This window comes from Lolium perenne, chromosome 6 (genome assembly GCF_019359855.2).
Source record: "Lolium perenne isolate Kyuss_39 chromosome 6, Kyuss_2.0, whole genome shotgun sequence".
Taxonomy (NCBI): domain Eukaryota; kingdom Viridiplantae; phylum Streptophyta; class Magnoliopsida; order Poales; family Poaceae; genus Lolium; species Lolium perenne.
The window spans coordinates 227,123,790-227,133,740 of NC_067249.2; the positions used below are offsets into that span (position 1 = coordinate 227,123,790).

Sequence of the window (9,951 nt, forward strand, 5' to 3'; positions counted from 1 at the left end):
TGTAGTAGCAGGTGGAGCAATAGGTGTGCATAAGAAATCATTATTATTTGTGTTTGTGAAATCACACAACTTAGTATTTTTAGGAGTACCCATTTTAGCAGTAGTAAATAAAGCAAACTAGATAAAGTAAATGCAAGTAACTAATTTTTTTGTGTTTTTTAATATTGCAAACAAGACAGTAAATAAAGTAAAGCAAGTAACTATTTTTTTTTTTGATATAATGCAGCAAACAAAGTAGTAAATAAAATAAAGCAAGACAAAAACAAAGTAAAGAGATTGGAAGTGGAGACTCCCCTTGCAGCGTGTCTTGATCTCCCCGGCAACGGCGCCAGAAAAAGAGCTGTTGACGTGGGAGTTGAAAATCTTTGTGGTGTAACTTTTCTTCGTTCCCCGGCAACGGTGCCAGAAAAAGAGCTTGATACGCGTACAGCACGCGTCCGTTGGGAACCCCAAGAGGAAGGTGTGATGCGTACAACAGCAAGTTTTCCCTCAGTAAGAAACCAAGGTTTATCGAACCAGTAGGAGCCAAGAAGCACGTTGAAGGTTGATGGTGGCGGAGTGTAGTGCGGCGCAACACCAGGGATTCTGGCGCCAACGTGGAACCTGCACAACACAACCAAATTACTTTGCCCCAACGTGACAGTGAGGTTGTCAATCTCACCGGCTTGCTGTAACAAAGGATTAGATGTATAGTGTGGATGATGATGTTTGCAGAAAACAGTAAGAACAAGTATTGTAGTAGATTGTATTCGATCTAAAGAATGGACCGGGGTCCACAGTTCACTAGTGGTGTCTCTCCAATAAGAAATAGCATGTTGGGTGAACAAATTACAGTTGGGCAATTGACAAATAAAGATGGCATGACAATGCACATACATGTTATGATGAGTAGTGTGAAATTCAATTGGGCATTACGACAAAGTACATAGACCGCTATCCAGCATGCATCTATGCCTAAAAAGTCCACCTTCGGTTAGCGTCCGCACCCCTTCCAGTATTAAGTTGCAAACAACAGACAATTGCATTAAGTATGGTGCGTAATGTAATCAACACAAATATCCTTAGACATAGCATTGATGTTTTATCTCTAGTGGCAACAACACATCCACAACCTTAGAACTTTCTGTCACTGTCCCAGATTTAATGGAGGCATGAACCCACTATCGAGCAAAAATACTCCCTCTTGGAGTTACAAGTAACGACCTGGCCAGAGCCTCTACTAATAACGGAGAGCATGCAAGATCATAAACAACACATAGATGATAGATTGATAATCAACATAACATAGTATTCCATATTCATCGGATCCCAATAAACGCAACATGTAGCATTACAAATAGATGATCTTGATCATGTTAGGCAGCTCACAAGATCGAACAATGATAGCACATGAGGAGAAGACAACCATCTAGCTACTGCTATGGACCCATAGTCCAGGGGTGAACTACTCACACATCACTCCGGAGGCGATCATGGCGATGAAGAGTCCTCCGGGAGATGATTCCCCTCTCCGGCAGGGTGCCGGAGGCGATCTCCTGAATCCCCCGAGATGGGATTAGCGGCGGCGTCTCTGGAAGGTTTTCCGTATCGTGGCTCTCGGTACTGGGATATTCTCGACGAAGGCTTTAAGTAGGCGGAAGGGCGGAGTCGGAGGGCTGACGAGGGGGCCACACGCTAGGGCGGCGCGGGCCCCCCTTGGGCCGCGCGGCCCTAGTGTGGCGGCGCCTCGTCGCCCCACTTCGTTTCCCTTTCGGACTTCTGGAAGCTTCGTGGAAAAATAAGACCCTGGGCGTTGATTTCGTCCAATTCCGATAATATTTCCTTACTAGGATTTCTGAAACCAAAAACAGCAGAAAACAGCAACTGGCTCTTCGGCATCTTGTTAATAGGTTAGTGCCGTAAAATGCATAAATATGACATAAAGTATGTATAAAACATGTGTGTATCATCATAAAACAAGCATGGAACATAAGAAATTATCGATACGTTCGAGATGTATCACTCAACATCATGTACTTGATCTTGGACATTATGAGGTGAATGACACAAATTGAATGGATCCTCATTGGATCCATCATGAATGCTTGGTTGATCTTGTCCTTGATCTTGCACACAAGAGGGCGGGTCTTGTTCTTGTTCTTGAGTTGGTGCATCATTTGCTTCACTAGATGGAGTTTGTTGATGTTGAGAAGATGAGGGCTCCACCGTGGTAGAGCATAGTCCTTCCCGAGACGCCACATCGTGTCCCTCAATGGGCGGAAAAATCCCACACCCATTCTTACTATGGCATCTTGAGGTATTTCATCACCTGCACATACATCAACTTGCCCCACTTGGGAGCCATCATTTTCTTCGAACTTCACACTACAAGATTCGATGATAATCCCGGAGGATACATCAAACACTCTATAAGGGTGAGATTTGGCACCGTAACCAACAAATATACCGTCCATAGCTTTAGGAGCTAATTTAGATAAACAGACTCCTTTGATTTTGTAGAAACACTTACACCCGAACACCTTGAAGTATGAGATATTAGGCTTGTTCCCGGTGAGTATTTCATATGGTGTCTTGTTCAAGCCCTTGCGGAGATAGAGCCGGTTAGAGGAGTGGCAAGCGGTGGAGATGGCTTCGGCCCAAAAGTTATAGCGGGATTTATACTCTGCCATCATAGATCTTGCCATATCCATAAGAGTCCGGTTCTTCCTCTCCACAACACCATTTTGTTGAGGGGTGTAAGCAGCGGAATATTGATGTTGAATCCCCTCATCACTAAGAAAATCATTGAGTGTATAGTTCTTGAACTCGAAGCCGTTGTCACTTCTTATTGCCATAATGAGGAGGTTGTGTTGGCGTTGCACCTCGGTAGCAAAGTCAATGAATTTTGTTGAGTCTCATATTTCGTCTTGAGAAAGTAGACCCAGGTGTATCTTGAGTAGTCATCAACAATCACCAAGCAATGTTTCTTTGGACCAAGACTTGCATGAGAGATGGGACCAAAGAGATCCACATGAAGGAGCTCCAAGATCCTCTTGGAAGAGATGATAGTCTTGCTTGGATGCGGAGAGTCATGCATTTTGCCTTCAACACAAGCCCTACAAACACGATCTTTGGCAAAAGACACATTTTCCATTAGTCCCACAATATGGTTCCCCTTGTGAAGACTTTGCAAAGTTCTCATGTTGACATGGGCTAAGTGGCGATGCCACAACCAACCCACATCCGCCTTTCCGAATAGGCACATCGCACTTGTCGTGGTGGTCCCCGAAAAGTACACCACATACAAGTTGTGTTCGCGATACCCAACGAAAGCGACTTTTAGAGTCTTTCTCCACAAGAGGACCACAATATCATTATCAATAAAGACGGCGAAACCCATCTTACCAAGGGCGGAAACGGAAAGTAAATTGTAACCAAGGGTTTTGACAAGCATGACATCCACAAGAGTAATGTTGTGTGCAACCACAACCTTGCGAAAACCCAATACCTCAGATGTAGAATTATCGCCAAAGGAGAGAGTGATATTATTTATATTGGACCTCAACTCCTTGACGAGGTTCTTGCCGCCGGTCATATGACTTGTACATCCACAATCAAGTACTCATTTTGAACCTCCGGCGGCATAGTCCTACATGAGATCAATTCTTGGATTTAGGTACCCATTTCTCAATGGGTCCTCTTTTGTTAGCAATAAGGGTCTTTGGGACCCAAATAGACCAAGCAACATAACCATCATATGGGCCAACATATTTGGCATAAACATCACCATAATAATCTTTAAATAGAACATAGTGAGGGTTATCAATTCCCGCATCATCATCATTAATGGATTTTCCCTTAGGGGCTTCACCATTAGTGGTGGCTTTCTTCTTCTCTTGTGCGGGCTTGGCCTTTTTCTTGTTTGCCTTTTTAGCCTTGGCATTAAAACCAAGTCCCTCCTTCCCATTGTTTGACCTTTGCTTACTCAAAAGATCATCCAAGGAAAGTTTACTTTGGGGAGAGGAGGCCTTAGCAAGTTCATCCTTCAACCTAGCATTTTCCTCAATAATATTTGCATGATCACATGAAGGAGTAGAGGTACTAGGTATGTCATATGAAGCAAGCCTAATTTGAAGTTGCTCATTAGACTTGGAGAGGAGAGAGTATTCACTCTTCAAGGCTTTGTGAGCCTTGTCTAGTTCATCCAGATCCTTCACAAGTTTCTCATGATCAACACCAAATTTGGCCTTTTCCTTTATAAGCACTTTAGTCTTAGCTCTAGCAAGATCTCTAGCTTTAGTGAGTTTGTTAATTTTATCTTGAGGCTCTTCAAGATTTTCTAGCCTCTCTTCAAGAGACGCTATGGTTTCTTGGCATTCCTCAAGAGCATTTTTAAGAGCATGTATTTCAAGAGAGTCTTCTCTCTCTATTTGACATTTTTCTCAAGAGTATCATTTAGTTGAGCTATACGAACCACGAGATTTGAAACATGCTTTTTAGTGTTACCTTGTAAGTTAAGAATGAAATCATCAAACTCTAGCATTTCTTGTTTCACTTTTAGACAAGCAAGATCAACCCCTAGATCATTTGAAATGTTAGGCGTGGAGGGGTTAGGAGATGATACCTCGGAAGATTTAGCCATGAGGCAACTTTCTTCCTCCACATGAATGACCTCATTGGGAGATTCACTTGGTGATGAAGAGTTAGTGGAGAGGGAGGCAAGGGCAACCAATCCATTTGAGGTTGCATCTTCTTCTTCATCAACATCATCATCTCCGGAGGTATACTCTTCTTGAGTTGATAGCACAATTGATGTGTCCAAGGTGGACCTTGCCATGAAGCAATGTGCATTCTTGATTTGAGGATTCTCATTGGGGGATTCAAAGAGAGAAGAAGAGGGAATGTTGGTAGTGACAATGGCGGCCACTTCCTTAGAGCTTTCTTCTTCTTCATCATCACTAGAACTTTCAACTTCATCGGAAGAATATTCTTCTTTAGTCACTAGCACAATCCTTGAAGGCCTCTTGCCCTTCTTGCTCTTGTTGTAGAATTTCTTGTTGGGGGCCTTTGAATACTTGCCCTTTGAGTCTTTTCTCTTGTCCTTGGGGATGAGCCTTCCACCATGAGTCTCCCTATTCTCATAGGGGCATTCGGCAATGAAATGGCGCTTGTCATCACAGTTGTAGCATGACCTTGTTCTTGGACCCATGCTAGTGAACCCACTTTTGTAGTTTCTCTTGATGTTGTCTTCCTTGGCCTTGGAAGGATCAATCCAAAAAGATTTTGCATGGAAGGACATGTGATCGTTGTAGTGGGGTTCCAAGTCTTCCGGATAGGACATACTCCAAGATGCCCTATATTGATCTTGAGGGATCACTTCTTCTACGGAATTGACTGTCAAGGCAAGGTTGGTCCCTTTTGTCATCCCAAGAGCACGGTTGCGAGAATCATGAGAGTTTTGCTCAAGAACCTTGAGAGCTTGCATCTCGTGCACGGCTTGTTGAGAGGTGAGAGAGGGAAAGAATTCTCTCCCGGCGAGAGTCTTGACATCAATGGGTTCAAACGGCATCATGCAATCGATGTATTTATCCTTGATCCAAGAGTCATTGATGTGGGTGGCACCCACATTCTGGAGAGCATCGGCAACAGTGAGAAGTCTTCCATACATGGCTTCATGATCTTCATCCGGTAGCCTCAAGAAACCTTCGGCTTTATTCTGAAGAGCATTATACTTGTTCCTTCTCATGCTATCACTTCCAATGCAACTAGCGGCCAAACCATCCCAAGCTTCCTTGGCGGTGGTAAAATTCCGAACACGAGACAAATCCTTTATCCCCACACTAGTTTGAATCATGTGCAAGGCAGTGTTATTGAGTTGACTATCAACCGCTTCTCTTCTAGTCAACTTGCCGGGGTTGTAGGGCTTGAAGCCTTCCACGATGATTCTCCAAAGTTCATTGGAGGCACTGCGAACATGAGAGCGAAACTCAAATTGCCAAGTATCAAAATCATTAACGGAGAACTTAGGTGGGTCGCCCAGAATGTTTATATGAGGATGGGGAACCGGTATATCGGGAGATAGGAAAGGTGGAGCCACTCGATTGTAGCTCTCACCTCCACTAGTTCCCCTAGGAGATGCAATGGGAGATTTGATAGTGTTTAAGTTATCACCATCCACGGGTTTGGTAGAGGAGGGTAATGCCGAACCACCTCCCTCTTCTAACCCACCCGTGACATTTACCTCTACGGTGGGAACCATGGGAGGGGCCGGAGTCAAAAGCTCGGAAATCATTTTTCTCATGCTTTCCATTTGAGCTTCCATGGAGGACCTCAACGGATTGAAATCATCCATGGAGACCATCTTAGCGGCCCCTTCTGCAGGCTCTTCGTCCGGCATACTCTTAGGCGGTTAAGCCCGAAATAAGAGCCGAGGCTCTAATACCAATTGAAAGGATCGTATGCCGCACCTAGAGGGGGTGTGAATAGGTGCTAACCAATTTTTAGTTCTTTTTCAATTTAGGCTTGACACAAAGGTAAATTCTCTAGATATGCAACTAAGTGAATTTACCTATATGACAAGGTTACCAACTAAGCAAGATATAGCTACGCAATATATATGAGATAGAATAGGATAGAGGTAACCGAGAATGGAGCACACGATGACACGGAGATGATTCCCGTAGTTCCCTTCCTTTGCAAGAAGGTACGTCTACGTTTGGAGGAGTGTGGTTGCTACGAAAGCTAAACCAACAGCCACGAAGGCTTCACTCAGATCTCCTGTGAGCAACGCCACGAAGGCCTAGCCCACTTCCACTAAAGATTTCCTCGAGGCAGAAACCGGGCCTTTACAAGGTTCTTGGGACATGATACGTCTCCAACGTATCTATAATTTCTGATGTTCCATGCTAGTTTTATAACAATACCTATGTCACATCCCAAAAAATTTCCAAATTTTAGAATGTGAAATGAAAATAAAATAAATGCTTGTTTGTTTGTCTTGGTTGAAAATTTACAATGAAATAAAAAAAACTGGTGTTACTTAAAACTATTTTCCGAAAATGGAGTTTTCAAAAAACATGCACTGCATTCATAAGCATCATGGCATCTTTGCATTCCATAGGAAAAATTTGAGCGAAATTCAAATTTATAAAGAAACCTTAAACCCGAAGAAAGGCAAATAAAGCCATATAGGCCTATGTGCCCAATTCGAATTTATCAAAATATTTTCAAACTAAAAGTGATTCCAAAATATTCTTCATTGAATAAGGAATCCACTGGTATTTTATTGGTATTTTTCTGACTTAGTTTGAGTCACTTTCGATCAAATTTGGTTTTCAAATCATATACCGAATACTAACTCAGGAAACAAACACAGAGAAGAAAAAAAAAACGAAGAAGAGCGGTCCAAGCCAGGCAACTCAACGAGTCAGTCCAACCAGGACTCGTACGTCGTACGCGCCGGTACGCCCGCGAAATGGAGCGACGCATTAGCAACCGGTCCGTGTTGTGCTTTTCCTTTTCTTCATCTGTGGACCCCACTGCCAGGTCATCATCTTCAAGTTCTAGCCCAAACAGAAACGCACGCACGCACGTATTATGTTGGCTGTTACTAACATTTCATCTCCAATTGATTTACGGCGATTTAAGCCACCATTTGACGCACCGTTTCTTCCTACATAAGCTCCATTCTCTCCTCTTCATTTACCCTCACTCACCATAGACCGAGAGCCTCCAGGCTGCTCGAATTTTGCCTCGCATGTCCGCAGTACCGTCGCGGTAAATCGTCGATTGTGGTGAGCACGGTCCATCTTTTGACCTCTAGTTTCTTCCACACTTCCTATTTCTTCCTTGCGCACATCTCAGATTTTGTTTCGTGATTTTTGGTGCACCACAACGACGACGCTATATTTCGACTGTAGTCTCCGGCGAGCGATTTTCCGGCGAACTACTGTACCTCGACGTCCGCGACTTTGCCATCGAGTTCCCTTGCGAAGCCGAGCTCCTTCGTCTACTAAATCACCGCCAACAAGTACACGAACATCGACTGCCAGCGACCACAACTACATATTCCAGTGACCTGTGCTGCCATACGTGAGCCCCTTTTCATTTTTCTTTTTATCTATTCCTTATTTTCAGTGAACCACAGGATCTAGATCCTAAGGCTGACACTAGATCACTTAGATGAAGGGGTATCGGCCAATTAGAATCTGCCACTTGTCATAATGGTTCTAATTTTCGGATAATAGAACATGACATACTCCAAACTTCTAAAAATCGTATCTTTAGTTCCGTTTATCCAAATTTAACAAATGAGATGTCCCTAGATTCACAAAAATGCGTAGAATACAGTAGACACATAATAATGCACTTTTACATCATATGTTTACACAGTTTTTGCAGAAACTCAAATAGAGTATTTTGGCTATATAAATAGTTCTACAAATTATTTTGGAGTAATTCCTTTTGCTATTAACAGATAATTGAACCCTCTGTACAGTAGCATTTGAAAATAAAAATGTTACCTATACATTTCTCTTGTAGTATTTGTTTAGTGTTGTAGATCTTTTCTAATGATAGAAAATATTTTTAATTATTAATTCAAACATTAAAATTGTACCATGGCATCATGCCTATAGTTGAAACCAGAGAACATATTAAGTGTGTTGATCATGTTTAATCCACATATTGCATCCATATTTTTATTTGCGATTGTATATGTGTTGCTATGTGTTTATGGAGTGAAAATATTTGTTTATAGATTGTGGTTGTGCTGATTGCAACGAGTGTTTCTGCGAAGAGTGTACCAACTCGTCCTCTCACCAAGGCAAGTGACACACACCAAAAGTCCCAGTTTTAATTCTTGCACCGTAGTGTTTTTATAGTAGACATGTCTAGGGTTTATGCTTTATGCCTGCTAATAAATCCTAGTAGTTTAGCTACACCACTCCTAGACTCCTTTAGCCGCCATTAAATTTAGTTGTTACCTGCTATGCCATGGAAAATGTTTTGATAGAGGTTAAGGAAAAACAACTAAGTTTAATGAATTACCTGGGTGAATGGTGAAGTTATGGAGAGGGTGGCTGTATCAGGGGGCAAGACCCTGGTGCTAGTGCACACTTGCGGAAAGTCACCCAGGCTTAAAGAGATTGTAGACAAACCTTGCTCATTAGCTTCACGTACAACCACATGCTACTGTGGCTCTGGCTTGACAAAGTATGTTGTATGAACCCGGATCCTAGGGGCCAGGTGGTGGTAGAGGGATACTGTAGGTGGAACGGGGCCCTTAGGGAATGGTTCGGGTGATTACACACAGAAGGTCTCGGCCACGGTCTGCACCTGTCCTCTGAGCAAAATGTGCATCGAGGTAGAAGGATTGACCTGGCCATGTGGGTAAAGGTGTACAACCTCTCGAGAGTGTAAAATCTAAGTACTTAGCCGTGTCCCCGGTTATGGACAACTTGAGCGAACTGACAAGTCCTTGTTCGAAGATCTCCTCATCCCAATTTCTTAAAATAAAATTTTGTGGGTGAACAAGGGTAGGAAGGTACATTGGGGCTTTACCAATGTTACTTTTAATTGGTACATTGGGGATTTACCAATGCTACTGTTAATTTGGTACATTGGGGATTTACCAATGTTACTGTAAATTAGATTGAAAGAAAATGTTTTGATAAATGATAGGGAAAAATTGGCTTTATGCAAAATGAACCTGAGCTCTACCAGCCAGATGTGCACATAGGTATAGGATGCCTTTTGAGTCCACAAAAGTGTCATTGCCAATACAATTCAAATGTATTGACCATTCGTGGCTGCAATGTATCATGTTGCAGGTTTTTCAGTCGATGAGTAAGGAAACGTTAGGGGTTGCGAGTCTATCCTCAACATGCTCGCCTGTGGCACATGAAGACGAAGGACTCCATGCTGTATATGTTTATTCATTGTGAAACTCTGATGATATGCTATCCTTAGGCT

The 9,951-nt window shown here is 42.7% G+C and overlaps 1 long non-coding RNA gene across 1 annotated transcript; it reads left to right on the top strand.

Moving 5' to 3' along the window:
• Window positions 1-7,348: 7,348 nt before the first annotated feature.
• Window positions 7,349-9,707, top strand: LOC127309283 (uncharacterized). The gene is made up of 3 exons (XR_007857084.2): window positions 7,349-7,772; window positions 7,899-8,070; window positions 8,738-9,707. It is a non-coding gene; the product is annotated as an uncharacterized lncRNA (long non-coding RNA).
• The last annotated feature ends 244 nt before the right edge of the window (window positions 9,708-9,951 follow it).